This window comes from Myxocyprinus asiaticus, unplaced genomic scaffold (genome assembly GCF_019703515.2).
Source record: "Myxocyprinus asiaticus isolate MX2 ecotype Aquarium Trade unplaced genomic scaffold, UBuf_Myxa_2 HiC_scaffold_60, whole genome shotgun sequence".
Taxonomy (NCBI): domain Eukaryota; kingdom Metazoa; phylum Chordata; class Actinopteri; order Cypriniformes; family Catostomidae; genus Myxocyprinus; species Myxocyprinus asiaticus.
The window spans coordinates 76,300-92,889 of record NW_026249810.1 but is presented as its reverse complement, the minus strand read 5'-3'; the positions used below and the strand labels follow the sequence as shown (position 1 = coordinate 92,889).

Sequence of the window (16,590 nt, the reverse complement as noted above, 5' to 3'; positions counted from 1 at the left end):
TACCCCCCCATTTTCAAGCTCTTTCCAGTGGTGCCACCAGGGAGTCTCTATGAGGTCAGCAAGTGCCTCAACCCGATTTGCCTCCTGCAAAGTGCCGTTTACATTTTAGAGACTCGGTGGCCACAACACCCTACAAAGGCACTGCTGGGATTTGAACCCATGACCTCCTGTTTACTAGGCAGGCACTTTAACCAACTGAGCTGCAGCACCTTCTGCTGCAAAGTCTCCATGGGAGGTCATCAGATCAAGGAATAGGCCATGCTATTGTGAGGATGAAAGTGTTTGTTTGCGAAAAGAGTTTTGGTGGTCAGATAGACTTGTTCGATGGCCAAGTGTGCTTAGCAAAATGACTAAGGCAGTGGGTTAGGGTTAGTTAGGATATAGGGATGAAAACCACCATGCTCATGCCGGATTGCCATAACTTTAGGGTTAGGGTTAGGTTAGGTTAGGGTTAGGGTTAGAATATAGGGATGAAAACCACCATGCTCATGCCGGATTGCCATAACTTTTGCCAGGAAGGTGATAGAGGCATGAAAGCAAGCCCTACTCCCCCATTTTCAAGGGTGCTCTTTCCAGTGGTGCCACTGCCAAGTCTCTACGAGGTCAGCAAGTGCCTCAACCTGATTGGCCTTCCTACAAAGTGCCGTTTACATCTTAGAGACTCGCCGTCCACAACACACTACAAAGGCACTCCTGGGATTTGAACCCACGACCTCCTGTTTATTAAACAGGCACTTTAACCAACTGAGCCACAGCACCTTCTGCTGCAAAGTCTCCATGGGAGGTCATCAGATCAATGAGTAGGCCATGCTATTGAGAACACGAATGTGTTTGAGAAAAGAGTTTTGGTTAGGGGTTAGGTTAGGGTTAGGATATAGGGATGAAAACCACCATGCTCATGCCGGATTGCCATAACTTAGGGTTAGGGTTAGGTTAGGATATAGGGATGAAAACCACCATGCTCATGCCGGATTGCCATAACTTTTGCCAGGAAGGTGATAGAGGCACGAAAGCAAGCCCTACACCCCCCATTTTCAAGGGTGCTCTTTCCAGTGGTGCCACCACCGAGTCTCTATGAGGTCAGCAAGTGCCTCAACCCGATTGGCCCTCCTACAAAGTGCCGTTTACATCTTAGAGACTCAGCAGCCACAACACACTACAAAGGCACTGCTGGGATTTGAACCCAGGATCTCCTGTTTACTAGGCAAGCATTTTAACCAACTAAGCCACAGCACCTTTTGCTGCAAAGTCTCCATGGGAGGTCATCAGATCAATGAGTAGGCCATGCTATTGAGAACACGAATGTGTTTGAGAAAAGAGTTTTGGTTAGGGGTTAGGATATAGGGATGAAAACCACCATGCTCATGCCGGATTGCCATAACATTTGCCAGGGAGGTGACAGAGGCATGAAAGCAAGCCCTACCCCCCCCCTTTTCGAGGGTGCTCTTTCCAGTTGTGCTACCACCAAGTCTCTATGAGGTCAGCAAGTGCCTCAACCCGATTGGCCCTCTTACAAAGTGCCGTTTACAACTTAGAGACTAGGCGGCCGCAACACACTACAAAGGCACTGCTGGGATTTGAACCCACAACCTCCTGTTTACTAAACAGGCACTTTAACCAACTGAGCCACAGCACCTTCTGCTGCAAAGTCTCCATTGGAGGTCACCAGATCAAGGAATAGGCCATGCTATTGAGAGGATGAAAGTGTTTGTTTGAGAAAAGAGTTTTGGTGGTCAGATAGACTTGTTCGTTGGCCAAGTGAGCTTAGCAAAATGACTAAGGCAGTGACTCTGTTGGGACTTGAACCCACCACCTTTGAATGGCCATATTTTGGAATTTAGAAGTCCAATGCGCTATCCATTGCGCCACAGAGCCCACATTATGTGTATTGTTGTGTGTGGGATAGGAAAATGTAAAATCCAAGGCCGGGGTCCAATAAAGGGCGCAGGCCTGGTTGTGCAAAGTCCTTCCCTCAACTGACCACTAAGAACCCACCCAAGAGCGGGAAAGGGACACAAACACAGCTCTTAGTAAAATAAAATAAAATAAAAACATCCCAAAGGGGGTATTATTGTAAGGGTACCCCAGGTTAGGTTTAGGAGCTGATGTGCGTATTGCTCTAAGGGTAATTAAGGTTAGGTTTAGGGGCTAGTGTGGATATTACTCTAAGGGTAATTAAGGTTAGGGTTAGGGTAGGTTGATATAGGGATGAAAACCACCACGCTCATGCCAGATTGCCATAAAGGTTAGGATATAGGCATGAAAACCACCATGCTCGTGCCGGATTGCCATAACTTTTGCCAGCATGGTGATAGAGGCACAAAAGCAAGCCCTACCCCCCATTTTCGAGGGTGCTCTTTCCAGTGGTGCCACCACCAAGTCTCTATGAGGTCAGCAAGTGCCTCAACCCAATTGGCCCTCTTACAAAGTGCTGTTTACAACTTAGAGACTAGGGTTAGGTTAGGTAAGGGTTAGGATATAGGGATGAAAACCACCATGCTCATGCCGGATTGCCATAACTTTTGCCAGGAAGGTGATAGAGGCACGAAAGCAAGCCCTACCCCCCCATTTTCAAGGGTTAGGGTTAGGGTTAGTTAGGGTTAGGGTTAGGATATAGGAATGAAAACCACCATGCTCATGCCGGATTGCCATAACTTAGGGTTAGGGTTAGGTTAGGTTAGGATATAGGGATGAAAACCACCATGCTCATGCCGGATTGCCATAACATTTGCCAGGGAGGTGACAGAGGCATGAAAGCAAGCCCTACCCCCCCCCTTTTCGAGGGTGCTCTTTCCAGTTGTGCTACCACCAAGTCTCTATGAGGTCAGCAAGTGCCTCAACCCGATTGGCCCTCTTACAAAGTGCCGTTTACAACTTAGAGACTAGGCGGCCGCAACACACTACAAAGGCACTGCTGGGATTTGAACCCACAACCTCCTGTTTACTAAACAGGCACTTTAACCAACTGAGCCACAGCACCTTCTGCTGCAAAGTCTCCATTGGAGGTCACCAGATCAAGGAATAGGCCATGCTATTGAGAGGATGAAAGTGTTTGTTTGAGAAAAGAGTTTTGGTGGTCAGATAGACTTGTTCGTTGGCCAAGTGAGCTTAGCAAAATGACTAAGGCAGTGACTCTGTTGGGACTTGAACCCACCACCTTTGAATGGCCATATTTTGGAATTTAGAAGTCCAATGCGCTATCCATTGCGCCACAGAGCCCACATTATGTGTATTGTTGTGTGTGGGATAGGAAAATGTAAAATCCAAGGCCGGGGTCCAATAAAGGGCGCAGGCCTGGTTGTGCAAAGTCCTTCCCTCAACTGACCACTAAGAACCCACCCAAGAGCGGGAAAGGGACACAAACACAGCTCTTAGTAAAATAAAATAAAATAAAAACATCCCAAAGGGGGTATTATTGTAAGGGTACCCCAGGTTAGGTTTAGGAGCTGATGTGCGTATTGCTCTAAGGGTAATTAAGGTTAGGTTTAGGGGCTAGTGTGGATATTACTCTAAGGGTAATTAAGGTTAGGGTTAGGGTAGGTTGATATAGGGATGAAAACCACCACGCTCATGCCAGATTGCCATAAAGGTTAGGATATAGGCATGAAAACCACCATGCTCGTGCCGGATTGCCATAACTTTTGCCAGCATGGTGATAGAGGCACAAAAGCAAGCCCTACCCCCCATTTTCGAGGGTGCTCTTTCCAGTGGTGCCACCACCAAGTCTCTATGAGGTCAGCAAGTGCCTCAACCCAATTGGCCCTCTTACAAAGTGCTGTTTACAACTTAGAGACTAGGGTTAGGTTAGGTAAGGGTTAGGATATAGGGATGAAAACCACCATGCTCATGCCGGATTGCCATAACTTTTGCCAGGAAGGTGATAGAGGCACGAAAGCAAGCCCTACCCCCCCATTTTCAAGGGTTAGGGTTAGGGTTAGTTAGGGTTAGGATATAGGAATGAAAACCACCATGCTCATGCCAGATTGCCATAGGTTAGGGTTAGGTTAGGTTAGGATATAGGGATGAAAACCACCATGCTCATGCCGGATTGCCATAACTTTTGCCAGGAAGGTGATAGAGGCACGAAAGCAAGCCCTACCCCCCATTTTCAAGGGTGCTCTTTCCAGTGGTGCCACCACCGAGTCTCTATGAGGTCAGCAAGTGCCTCAACCCGATTGGCCCTCCTACAAAGTGCCGTTTACATCTTAGAGACTCAGCAGCCACAACACACTACAAAGGCACTGCTGGGATTTGAACCCAGGATCTCCTGTTTACTAGGCAAGCATTTTAACCAACTAAGCCACAGCACCTTTTGCTGCGAAGTCTCCATGGGAGGTCATCAGATCAATGAGTAGGCCATGCTATTGAGAGGATGGAAGTGTTTGTTTGAGAAAAGAGTTTTGGTGGTCAGATAGACTTGTTCGTTGCCCAAGTGAGCTTAGCAAAATGACTAAGGCAGTGACTCTGTTGGGACTTGAACCCACAACCTTTGAATGGCCACATTTTGAAATTAGAAGCCCAATGCGCTATCCATTGCGCCACAGAGCCCACATTGTGTGCATTGTTGTGTGTATAGGAATGTAAATCCAAGGCTCATAAGGGCCCAGGCCGGTTGTGCCAGTCCTTCAATGCACTAGAGACCAGGTGATAGGGACAGAAACACAGCTCTTAGTAAGTTAGGATAAAGTAAAGTTACATCCCAGGGGTATTATTGTAAGGGTACTCCAGGTTAGGGTTAGGGCTGAGTGGGTATTGCTCAAGGGTAATTAAGGTTAGGTTAGGACTAGGTGATAGTACTCTAAGGGTAGTTAAGGCTAGGTTAGGGTTAGGTCATGTGGTTGTAGGACATAGAAATGTATGATTTAGGAAATGTAGCTCCAAGGCCTGGGTCCAATAAAGGGCCCAGGCCTGGTTGTGCACAGGCCTTCGCTCAACTGACCACTAAGAGCCCACTCAGAGCGGGAATAGGGACACAGACACAGCTGTTGAGTACAATAGAATAAGTTAAGTAAATACGTCTCAGTGGGTTATATTGTAAGGGTAGCCCAGGTTAGGTTAGCAGCATGATTAGGTATTGCTCTGTTAGGATTAAGGTTAGGTTTAGGGTGGTAGGGTATGCAAGGTTAGGTGTTAGGAGCTAGTGTAGGTATTGCTCTAAGGGTTAAGGTTAGGGTTGGTTAGGGTTAGGGTTAGGATATAGGGATGAAAAGGCTAGGGTTAGGTTAGGGTTAGGATATAGGGATGAAAACCACCATGCTCATGCCGGATTGCCATAACTTTTGCCAGGAAGGTGATAGAGGCACGAAAGCAAGCCCTACCCCCATTTTCAGGGTTAGGTTAGGGTTAGGTTAGGTTAGGGTTAGGATATAGGGATGAAAACCACCATGCTCATGCCGGATTGCCATAACTTTCGCCAGCAAGGTGATAGAGGCATGAGAGCAAGCCCTACCCCCCCATTTTCGAGGGTGCTCTTTCCAGTGGTGCCACCACCGAGTCTCTATGAGGTCAGCAAGTGCCTCAACCCGATTGGCCCTCCTGCAAAGTGCCGTTTACATTTTAGAGACTCGGTGGCCACAACACACTACAAAGGCACTGCTGGGATTTGAACCCATGACCTCCTGTTTACTAAACAGGCACTTTAACCAACTGAGCCGCAGCACCTTCTGCTGCAAAGTCTCCATGGGAGGTCATCAGATCAATGAATAGGCCATGCTATTGAGAGCATGAAAGTGTTTGTTTGAGAAAAGAGTTTTGGTGGTCAGATAGACTTGTTCGTTGGCCAAGTGAGCTTAGCAAAATGACTAAGGCAGTGACTCTGTTGGGACTTGAACCCACAACCTTTGAATGGCCACATTTTGAAATTTAGAAGTCCAATGCGCTATCCATTGCGCCACAGAGCCCACATTGTGTGCATTGTTGTGTGTGGGATAGGAAAATGTAAAATCCAAGGCCTGGGTCCAATAAAGGGCCCAGGCCTGGTTGTGCACAGTCCTTCCCTCAACTGACCACTAAGAACCCACCCAAGAGCGGGAAAGGGACACAAACACAGCTCTTAGTAAAATAAAATAAAATAAAATAAATACATCCCAAAGGGGTATTATTGTAAGGGTACCCCAGGTTAGGTTTAGGAGCTGATGTGGGTATTGCTCTAAGGGTAATTAAGGTTAGGTTTAGGGGCTAGTGTGCTTATTACTCTAAGGGTAATTAAGGTTAGGGTTAGGGGTTGGTGTGGATGTGGTTGTAGAAAATAGAAATATATGATCATTTGGAAAAAGGGTTTAGGAGCTTATGGGAGCTCTAAAGGTTATTAAGGTTAGGTTTCGATGAAAAGGGTTAGGGTTAGGGATATAGGGATGAAAACCACCACGCTCATGCCGGATTGCCATAGGGTTAGGGTTAGGATATAGGGATGAAAACCACCATGCTCATGCCAGATTGCCATAACTTTCACCAGCAAGGTGATAGAGGCATGAGAGCAAGCCCTACCCCCCCCATTAGGGTTAGGTTAGGGTTAGGATATAGGGATGAAAACCACCATGCTCAGGGTTAGGTTAGGATATAGGGATGAAAACCACCATGCTCATGCCAGATTGCCATAACTTCCGCCAGCAAGGTGATAGAGGCATGAGAGCAAGCCCTACCCCCCCCATTAGGGTTAGGTTAGGTTAGGGTTAGGATATAGGGATTAGGGTTAGGATATAGGGATGAAAACCACCACGCTCATGCCGGATTGCCATAACTTTTGCCAGCAAGGTGATAGAGGCACAAAAGCAAGCCCTACCCCCCCATTTTCGAGGATGCTCTTTCCTGTGGTGCCACCACCAAGTCTCTATGAGGTCAGCAAGTGCCTCAACCTGATTGACCCTCTTACAAAGTGCCATTTGCATCTTAGAGACTAGGCAGCCACAACACACTACAAAGGCACTGCTGGGATTTGAACCCAGGAACTCCTGTTTACTAGACAGGCACTTTAACCAACTAAGCCGCAGCACTTTCTGCTGCAAAGTGTCCATGGGAGGTCATCAGATCAATGAACAGGCCATGCTATTGTGAGAATGAAAGTGTTTGTTTGCGTGGTCTGCGAGTTTTGGTGGTCAGATAGACTTGTTCGATGGTCAAGGGTTAGGTTAGGGTTAGGATATAGGGTTAGGTTAGGGTTAGGGTTAGGATATAGGGATGAAAACCACCATGGGTTAGGGTTAGGATATAGGGATGAAAACCACCATGCTCATGCCGGATTGCCATAACTTTTGCCAGGAAGGTGATAGAGGCACGAAAGGGTTAGGTTAGGGTTAGGGTTAGGTTAGGGTTAGGATATAGGGATGAAAACCACCATGCTCATGCCGGATTGCCATAACTTTTGCCAGGAAGGTGATAGAGGCACGAAAGCAAGCCCTACCCACCCATTTTCAAGGGTTCTCTTTCCAGTGGTGCCACCACCAAGTCTCTATGAGGTCAGCAAGTGCCCAAACCTGATTGGCCCTCCTACAAAGTGCCGTTTACATCTTAGAGACTAGGTGGCTGCAACACACTACAAAGGCACTGCTGGGATTTGAACCCAGGATCTCCTGTTTACTAGACAGGCACTTTAACCAACTAAGCCGCAGCACTTTCTGCTGCAAAGTGTCCATGGGAGGTCATCAGATCAATGAACAGGCCATGCTATTGTGAGAATGAAAGTGTTTGTTTGAGAAAAGAGTTTTGGTGGTCAGATAGACTTGTTTGTTGGCCAAGTGTGCTTAGCAAATTGACTAAGGGTTAGGTGAGTATGTTGGGACTTGAACCCACAACCTATGAATGGTTACGGTTAGGATATAGGGATGAAAACCACCATGCTCATGCCGGATTGCCATAACTTCGCCAGGATGTGCTAGAGCACTAAAGGGTTACGCTCTTGTAGTAGGGTTAGGATATAGGGATGAAAACCACCATGCTCATGCCGGATTGCCATAACTTTTGCCAGGAAGGTGATAGAGGCATGAAAGCAAGCCCTACCCCCCATTTTCAAGGGTGCTCTTTCCAGTGGTGCCACCGCCAAGTCTCTATGAGGTCAGCAAGTGCCTCAACCCGATTGGCCCTCCTGCAAAGTGCCGTTTACATTTTAGAGACTCGGTGGCCACAACACACTACAAAGGCACTGCTGGGATTTGAACCCATGACCTCCTGTTTACTAAACAGGCACTTTAACCAACTGAGCCGCAGCACCTTCTGCTGCAAAGTCTCCATGGGAGGTCATCAGATCAATGAACAGGCCATGCTATTGTGAGCATGAAAGTGTTTGTTTGAGAAAAGAGTTTTGGTGGTCAGATAGACTTGTTTGTTGGCCAAGTGAGCTTAGCAAAATGACTAAGACAGTGACTCTGTTGGGACTTGAACCCACAACCTTTGAATGGCCACATTTTGAATGTTAGAAGCCCAATGCGCTATCCATTGCGCCACAGAGCCCACATTGTGTGCATTGTTGTGTGTGGGATAGGAAAATGTAAAATCCAAGGCCTGGGTCCAATAAAGGGCCCAGGCCGGGTTGTGCACAGTCCTTCCCTCAACTGACCACTAAGAACCCACCCAAGAGCGGGAAAGGGACAGAAACACAGCTCTTAGTAAAATAAAATAAAATAAAATAAATACATCCCAAAGGGGGTATTATTGTAAGGGTACCCCAGGTTAGGTTTAGGAGCTGATGTGGGTATTGCTCTAAGGGTAATTAAGGTTAGGTTTAGGGGCTAGTGTGCTTATTACTCTAAGGGTAATTAAGGTTAGGGTTAGGGGTTGGTGTGGATGTGGTTGTAGAAAATAGAAATATATGATCATTTGGAAACCCAAGGCCTGGGTCCATCAAGGGCTCAGGCCTGTTGTGCCAGTGGTGCCCACAACTGTCCGGTAAGAGGCACTCAGAGCGGAGAGCCACACCACCACAGCTGTTATGTCCAACACATAAGCTAATAATAGTCCTAAGGGGTTATAATAGTAGGGCTGCATCAGGTCAGGTTTAGAGCTGATGCTAGGTATTGCCACTAAAAGTCATTAGCAAGGTGTTAGGGCGTAGGTTCATGAGTAGGTTTAGGCTGTGTGGGTATTACTCTAAGGGTATTAAGGTTAGGGTAGGTGTTGAGTGGGTGATATAGGGATGAAAAGCCAGCTCATGGGTTCAGGGTTAGGGTTAGGATATAGGGATGAAAACCACCATGCTCATGCCGGATTGCCATAACTTTTGCCAGCAAGGTGATAGAGGCATGAGAGCAAGCCCTACCCCCCATTTTCGAGGGTGCTCTTTCCAGTGGTGCCACCGCCAAGTCTCTATGAGGTCAGCAAGTGCCTCAACCCAATTGGCCCTCCTGCAAAGTGCCGTTTACATCTTAGAGACTCGGTGGCCACAACACCTACAAAGGCACTGCTGGGATTTGAACCCAGGATCTCCTGTTTACTAGACAGGCACTTTAACCAACTGAGCCACAGCACCTTCTGCTGCAAAGTTTCCATGGGAGGTCATCAGATCAATGAGAGGCCATGCTATTGTGAGCATGAAAGTGTTTGTTTGAGAAAAGAGTTTTGGTGGTCAGGTAGATTGTGGGTCAGGGTTAGCAAAGATAAGACCACTATGCTCTGCCAGAGCCATAATTGCCAGCAAGGTGATAGAGGCATGAGAGCAAGCCCACCCTCATTAGTTGGTTAGGTTAGGTTAGGATTAGGATTAGGGTTAGGATATAGGGATGAAAACCACCACGCTCATGCCGGATTGCCATAACTTTTGCCAGCAAGGTGATAGAGGCACAAAAGCAAGCCCTACCCCCCCATTTTCGAGGGTGCTCTTTCCTGTGGTGCCACCACCAAGTCTCTATGAGGTCAGCAAGTGCCTCAACCCGATTGGCCCTCTTACAAAGTGCCGTTTACATCTTAGAGACTAGGTGGCCACAACACACTACAAAGGCACTGCTGGGATTTGAACCCAGGAACTCCTGTTTACTAGGCAGGCACTTTAACCAACTAAGCCACAGCACCTTCTGCTGCAAAGTCGTCCATGGGAGGTCATCAGATCAATGAATAGGCCATGCTATTGTGAGCATGAAAGTGTTTGTTTGAGAAAAGAGTTTTGGTGGTCAGATAGACTTGTTCGTTGGCCAAGTGTGCTTAGCAAAATGACTAAGGCAGTGACTCTGTGTGGGACTTGAACCCACAACCTTTGAATGGCCACATTTTGTAATTTAGAAGTCCAATGCGCTATCCATTGCGCCACAGAGCCCACATTATGCACCGTTGGTTGGGTTAGGCTTAGGTTAGGGTTAGGTTAGGGTTAGGAAGTTAGGCTTAGGTTAGGATTAGGGCACGTTAGGTTAAGTTAGGGTTAGGTACCTCTAGGGTCCTAGGTTAGGGTAGGATTAGGTCATTAGGTTACTGCCAGGATTAGGCTTACTGGCTAGGACTTAGAGCCAGGAGTCTAGGCTAGGGTTAGGTTAAGATAAGGTTACGTTAGGGTTAGGTTAGTAGGATATAGGGATTAAAACTAGGTCATGGTCATGCCAGATTAGGGTTAGGTTAGGTTAGGGTTAGGTTAGGGTTAGGGTTAGGTTAGGTGTTAGGGTTAGGTTAGGGTGAAAGCTACCAGGGTCATGGGTTAGGATTAGGGCTAGGGTAAGGTTATTGCCAGGGTAAGGTTAGGTTAGGGTTAGGGTTAGGTTAGGGTTAGGATATAGGGATGAAAACCACCATGCTCATGCCGGATTGCCATAACTTTTGCCAGGAAGGTGATAGAGGCACGAAAGCAAGCCCTACCCCCCCATTTTCGAGGATGCTCTTTCCTGTGGTGCCACCACCAAGTCTCTATGAGGTCAGCAAGTGCCTCAACCTGATTGACCCTCTTACAAAGTGCCATTTGCATCTTAGAGACTAGGCAGCCACAACACACTACAAAGGCACTGCTGGGATTTGAACCCAGGAACTCCTGTTTACTAGGCAGACACTTTAACCAACTAAGCCACAGCACCTTCTGCTGCAAAGCGTCCATGGAAGGTCATCAGATCAATGAACAGGCCATGCTACTGTGAGCATGAAAGCATTTGTTTGAGAAAAGAGTTTTGGTGGTCAGATAGACTTGTTTGTTGGCCAAGTGTGCTTAGCATATTGATTAAAGCAGTGACACTTGTGAGATTTGAACCCACAACCTTTGAATGGCCACAGTTAGGTTAGGTTCAGGTTAGGGTTAGGGTTAAGTCAGCATATAGGGATGAAAACTAGGGCTATAGGTTAGGGTTAGGATATAGGGATGAAAACCACCATGCTCATGCCGGATTGCCATAACTCTGAGGTAATTGTTAGGGTTAGGATATAGGGATGAAAACCACCATGCTCATGCCGGATTGCCATAACTTTTGCCAGGAAGGTGATAGAGGCATGAAAGCAAGCCCTACCCCCCATTTTCAAGGGTGCTCTTTCCAGTGGTGCCACCGCCAAGTCTCTATGAGGTCAGCAAGTGCCTCAACCCGATTGGCCCTCCTGCAAAGTGCCGTTTACATTTTAGAGACTCGGTGGCCACAACACACTACAAAGGCACTGCTGGGATTTGAACCCATGACCTCCTGTTTACTAAACAGGCACTTTAACCAACTGAGCCGCAGCACCTTCTGCTGCAAAGTCTCCATGGGAGGTCATCAGATCAATGAACAGGCCATGCTATTGTGAGCATGAAAGTGTTTGTTTGAGAAAAGAGTTTTGGTGGTCAGATAGACTTGTTCGTTGGCCAAGTGAGCTTAGCAAAATGACTAAGGCAGTGACTCTGTTGGGACTTGAACCCACAACCTTTGAATGGCCACATTTTGAAATGTTAGAAGCCCAATGCGCTATCCATTGCGCCACAGAGCCCACATTGTGTGCATTGTTGTGTGTGGGATAGGAAAATGTAAATCCAAGGCCTGGGTCCAATAAAGGGCCCAGGCCGGGTTGTGCACAGTCCTTCCCTCAACTGACCACTAAGAACCCACCCAAGAGCGGGAAAGGGACAGAAACACAGCTCTTAGTAAAATAAAATAAAATAAAATAAATACATCCCAAAGGGGTATTATTGTAAGGGTACCCCAGGTTAGGTTTAGGAGCTGATGTGGGTATTGCTCTAAGGGTAATTAAGGTTAGGTTTAGGGGCTAGTGTGGATATTACTCAGGTATTAAGGCTAGGTTAGCGGTTGGTTAGATGTGGTTGTAGGATATAGAAGTATATGATTATTTGGAAATGTGCTCAAGGCCTGGGTCCATAAGGCCCAGGCCTGGTTGTGCACAGTCCTTCCCTCAACTGACCACTAAGAGCCCACCCAAGAGCAGGAAAGGGACACAACCACAGCTGTTAGTCCAATAACATAAGATAGAATAATACATCTCAAGTGGGTATATTGTAAGGGTACCTCAGGTTAGGTTTAGGACTGATGTGGGTATTGCTCAAAGGTTATGAAGGTTAGGTTTAGAGGCTGGTAGGGTAATCAGGTAGGTTTAGGTGTAGTGTAGGTATTACCTAAGGGATTAAGGTTAGGGTTGGTTGGGTTAGGGTTAGGATATAGGGATGAAAAGGCTAGGGTTAGGTTAGGGTTAGGATATAGGGATGAAAACCACCATGCTCATGCCGGATTGCCATAACTTTCGCCAGCAAGGTGATAGAGGCATGAGAGCAAGCCCTACCCCCCATTTAGGGTTAGGGTTAGGATATAGGGTTAGGGTTAGGTTAGGGTGGGTTAGGATATAGGGATGAAAACCACCATGCTCATGCCGGATTGCCATAACTTTTGCCAGCAAGGTGATAGAGGCATGAAAGCAAGCCCTACCCCCCATTTTCGAGGGTGCTCTTTCCAGTGGTGCCACCGCCGAGTCTCTATGAGGTCAGCAAGTGCCTCAACCCGATTGGCCCTCCTGCAAAGTGCCGTTTACATCTTAGAGACTCGGTGGCCACAACACACTACAAAGGCACTGCTGGGATTTGAACCCAGGACCTCCTGTTTACTAAACAGGCACTTTAACCAACTGAGCCGCAGCACCTTCTGCTGCAAAGTCTCCATGGGAGGTCATCAGATCAATGAATAGGCCATGCTATTGAGAGCATGAAAGTGTTTGTTTGAGAAAAGAGTTTTGGTGGTCAGATAGACTTGTTTGTTGGCCAAGTGTGCTTAGCAAAATGACTAAGGCAGTGACTCTGTTGGGACTTGAACCCACAACCTTTGAATGGCCACATTTTGCAATGTTAGAAGCCCAATGCGCTATCCATTGTGCCACAGAGCCCACATTGTGTGCATTGTTGTGTGTGGCATAGGACACTATGAGGAATCACAAGGCCTGGGTCCAATAAAGGGCCCAGGCCGGGTTGTGCACAGTCCTTCCCTCAACTGACCACTAAGAACCCACCCAAGAGCGGGAAAGGGACAGAAACACAGCTCTTAGTAAAATAAAATAAAATAAAACTAAATACATCCCAAAGGGGGTATTATTGTAAGGGTACGCCAGGTTAGGTTTAGGAGCTGATGTGGGTATTGCTCTAAGGGTAGATTAAGGTTAGGTTTAGGGTAGCGTTAGTGTTGGATGATAACTACCATGCTCATGAGGGTTAGGATATAGAGGTTAGGGTTAGGGTTAGGTTAGGATATAGGGATGAAAACCACCATGCTCATGCCGGATTGCCATAACATTTGAGGAAAGTGATAGAGGCACGAAGGCAAGTCCTACATATTCGAGGGCTTCCAGGGTCACCGGTTGTGCACGAGGTCAGCAATTCCCTCAACTGATTCGCTCCTACAGAGTGCCCACATCTTAGAGACGGGGACCAAGCAGAGACACTCAGAACCCAGTCTGTTATTGACACACTAACAACTAAGCTAACAATAGTTACATTCCAAGGGGGTCATAGATAATGTACAGGGCTGCCATCAGGTGAGGTTTGGAGATAATGTAGGTTTGCTATTAGAAAGGTTGTTAAGGCCAGGTGTTAGATGCTGGTAGAGTAATTGAGTGAGGTTTAGGTGCTAATGTGGGTAGATTTTAAGTGGTAGTTAAGGCTAGGGTAGGTTTTAGGTTAGGATATAGGGATGAAAAGCTAGGGTTAGGTTAGGGTTAGGATATAGGGATGAAAACCACCATGCTCATGCCGGTTTGCCATAACTTTTGCCAGGAAGGTGAGAGAGGCACGAAAGCAAGCCCTACCCCCCCATTTTCAAGGGTTAGGTTAGGGTTAGGGTTAGGTTAGGGTTAGGATATAGGGATGAAAACCACCATGCTCATGCCGGATTGCCATAACTTTTGCCAGGAAGGTGATAGAGGCACGAGAGCAAGCCCTACCCCCATTTTCGAGGGTGCTCTTTCCAGTGGTGCCACCGCCGAGTCTCTATGAGGTCAGCAAGTGCCTCAACCCGATTGGCCCTCCTGCAAAGTGCCATTTACATTTTAGAGACTCGGTGGCCACAACACACTACAAAGGCACTGCTGGGATTTGAACCCATGACCTCCTGTTTACTAAACAGGCACTTTAACCAACTGAGCCGCAGCACCTTCTGCTGCAAAGTCTCCATGGGAGGTCATCAGATCAATGAACAGGCCATGCTATTGTGAGCATGAAAGTGTTTGTTTGAGAAAAGAGTTTTGGTGGTCAGATAGACTTGTTCGTTGGCCAAGTGAGCTTAGCAAAATGACTAAGGCAGTGACTCTGTTGGGACTTGAACCCACAACCTTTGAATGGCCACATTTTGAAATGTTAGAAGCCCAATGCGCTATCCATTGCGCCACAGAGCCCACATTGTGTGCATTGTTGTGTGTGGGATAGGAAAATGTAAAATCCAAGGCCTGGGTCCAATAAAGGGCCCAGGCCGGGTTGTGCACAGTCCTTCCCTCAACTGACCACTAAGAACCCACCCAAGAGCGGGAAAGGGACAGAAACACAGCTCTTAGTAAAATAAAATAAAATAAAATAAATACATCCCAAAGGGGGTATTATTGTAAGGGTACCCCAGGTTAGGTTTAGGAGCTGATGTGGGTATTGCTCTAAGGGTAATTAAGGTTAGGTTTAGGGGCTAGTGTGGATATTACTCTAAGGGTAATTAAGGCTAGGGTTAGGGGTTGGTGTGGATGTGGTTGTAGAAAATAGAAATATATGATCATTTGGAAAATGTAAAACTCCAAGGCCTGGGTCCAATAAAGGGCCCAGGCCTGGTTGTGCACAGTCCTTCCCTCAACTGACCACTAAGAGCCCACCCAAGAGCGGGAAAGGGACACAAACACAGCTGTTAGTACAATAAAATAAAATAAAATAAATACATCCCAAAGGGGGTATATTGTAAGGGTACCCCAGGTTAGGTTTAGGAGCTGATGTGGGTATTGCTCTAAAGGTTATTAAGGTTAGGTTTAGGGCTGGTAGGGTAATCAAGGTTAGGTTTAGGGCTAGTGTGGGTATTACTCTAAGGGTAATTAAGGTTAGGGGTTGGTGTGTTAGGGTTAGGTATAGGGATGAAAAGGCTAGGGTTAGGTTAGGTTAGGATATAGGGATGAAAACCACCATGCTCATGCCGGATTGCCATAACTTTCGCCAGCAAGGTGATAGAGGCATGAGAGCAAGCCCTACCCCCCATTTAGGGTTAGGTTAGGATATAGGGTTAGGGTTAGGTTAGGTGGGTTAGGATATAGGGATGAAAACCACCATGCTCATGCCGGATTGCCATAACTTTCGCCAGCAAGGTGATAGAGGCATGAGAGCAAGCCCTACCCCCCATTTTCGAGGGTGCTCTTTCCAGTGGTGCCACCGCCGAGTCTCTATGAGGTCAGCAAGTGCCTCAACCCGATTGGCCCTCCTGCAAAGTGCCGTTTACATTTTAGAGACTCGGTGGCCACAACACACTACAAAGGCACTGCTGGGATTTGAACCCATGACCTCCTGTTTACTAAACAGGCACTTTAACCAACTGAGCCGCAGCACCTTCTGCTGCAAAGTCTCCATGGGAGGTCATCAGATCAATGAATAGGCCATGCTATTGAGAGCATGAAAGTGTTTGTTTGAGAAAAGAGTTTTGGTGGTCAGATAGACTTGTTCGTTGGCCAAGTGAGCTTAGCAAAATGACTAAGGCAGTGACTCTGTTGGGACTTGAACCCACAACCTTTGAATGGCCACATTTTGAAATTTAGAAGCCCAATGCGCTATCCATTGCGCCACAGAGCCCACATTGTGTGCATTGTTGTGTGTGGCATCAGGAAAATGTGAAATCCAAGGCCTGGGTCCAATAAAGGGCCCAGGCCGGGTTGTGCACAGTCCTTCCCTCAACTGACCACTAAGAACCCACCCAAGAGCGGGAAAGGGACAGAAACACAGCTCTTAGTAAAATAAAATAAAATAAAATAGATACATCCCAAAGGGGGTATTATTGTAAGGGTACCCCAGGTTAGGTTTAGGAGCTGATGTGGGTATTGCTCTAAGGGTAATTAAGGTTAGGTTTAGGGGCTAGTGTGGATATTACTCTAAGGGTAATTAAGGCTAGGGTTAGGGGTTGGTGTGGATGTGGTTGTAGAAAATAGAAATATATGATCATTTGGAAAATGTAAAACTCCAAGGCCTGGGTCCAATAAAGGGCCCAGGCCTGG

At 47.0% G+C, this 16,590-nt stretch overlaps 6 non-coding genes across 6 annotated transcripts; all 6 read right to left on the bottom strand.

Moving 5' to 3' along the window:
• Positions 1-685: 685 nt before the first annotated feature.
• On the bottom strand, positions 686-759 carry trnai-aau (transfer RNA isoleucine (anticodon AAU)). Its single transcript has one exon. It is a non-coding gene; the product is annotated as a tRNA-Ile (tRNA).
• A 1,026-nt stretch (positions 760-1,785) lies between these two features.
• trnar-ucu (transfer RNA arginine (anticodon UCU)) lies at positions 1,786-1,875 on the bottom strand. Its single transcript is given in 2 exon segments — positions 1,786-1,821; positions 1,839-1,875. It is a non-coding gene; the product is annotated as a tRNA-Arg (tRNA).
• A 1,254-nt stretch (positions 1,876-3,129) lies between these two features.
• On the bottom strand, positions 3,130-3,219 carry trnar-ucu (transfer RNA arginine (anticodon UCU)). The gene is given in 2 exon segments: positions 3,130-3,165; positions 3,183-3,219. It is a non-coding gene; the product is annotated as a tRNA-Arg (tRNA).
• A 2,591-nt stretch (positions 3,220-5,810) lies between these two features.
• Positions 5,811-5,900, bottom strand: trnar-ucu (transfer RNA arginine (anticodon UCU)). The gene is given in 2 exon segments: positions 5,811-5,846; positions 5,864-5,900. It is a non-coding gene; the product is annotated as a tRNA-Arg (tRNA).
• A 3,486-nt stretch (positions 5,901-9,386) lies between these two features.
• Positions 9,387-9,460, bottom strand: trnat-agu (transfer RNA threonine (anticodon AGU)). The gene has a single exon. It is a non-coding gene; the product is annotated as a tRNA-Thr (tRNA).
• Positions 9,461-10,149: 689 nt separating this feature from the next.
• trnar-ucu (transfer RNA arginine (anticodon UCU)) lies at positions 10,150-10,240 on the bottom strand. Its single transcript is given in 2 exon segments — positions 10,150-10,186; positions 10,204-10,240. It is a non-coding gene; the product is annotated as a tRNA-Arg (tRNA).
• Between the last annotated feature and the right edge of the window lie 6,350 nt (positions 10,241-16,590).